Source organism: Amblyomma americanum, chromosome 2 (genome assembly GCF_052857255.1).
Source record: "Amblyomma americanum isolate KBUSLIRL-KWMA chromosome 2, ASM5285725v1, whole genome shotgun sequence".
Taxonomy (NCBI): Eukaryota; Metazoa; Arthropoda; class Arachnida; order Ixodida; family Ixodidae; genus Amblyomma; species Amblyomma americanum.
Window position 1 is genome coordinate 37,944,201 of NC_135498.1, and position 873 is coordinate 37,945,073.

Below are 873 nucleotides of genomic sequence, written 5' to 3' on the forward strand. Positions count from 1 at the left end.
GCAGCTGTTTGCGATGCTTGCCATGCAGTGAAGGCCGCTCTCCTAGGCCATTCACTGGCGGGAAAGGGCGAAGGGGCGTGGCGAGAGAGGAAGGGAACTCGCAAGTTCGTTGCAACCAGTTGGCTACAGTGTCACTCATTGTGTCAGACGGGCAATGGAGAAAAGAAAAACCAAAACTGGGATAAAACACATCAAGTCTGTAAAAGGCTGACGTCCGTGGTTATTTGATGCGTACGCTAGAAAAGGACACGCTTAACATCTCCACTGAACATCGATCCCTCGCAGACTTTTCTCAAGTTTTATGCTATCCAAGAGATCCTCTTGACGGTTTAGTGCTACCAGGTCATAGTCATCACGGGCTCAGGGCTAAACTGAGAACTGCGCATTTGCGGCCCGGTTCGGTTTATTGGAAAACTTTTATCCAATCAATTTGATATGTATGTTGCATGTTTAGATACGCAAATAATTTTCAAAATGATTTCACTCGAACAGAAGAACTGGTACAGTTGCTTCACTGTCTCAAACTTAAGCTTTTTAATATTCGCATCAAATTCTTCTTTTACTTCCTTGCGTTTTTTTTTCATAGCACCGTCATCTTTCATCATTAAGGCAGACATCGGCAATCAATAGTTGAGCCCCTGAAAGAAGTGAAGTATCATCTTTATTTCTCTGAGTGCTGTATTAAAAAACCTTGTTACTCCTACAGAGTTAATTACATGAACCGACATTACGTGAATATACGTGATGTACTCTTCGTACACATCCATCACACACGCTATGGCAGTTTTATTTCTCTTGTTTTAGTTTTCAAGTGGTGCATAGGGATTCTTAGCATCGTTACATCTCGCGCTCTATCTACTACAACACTCACAC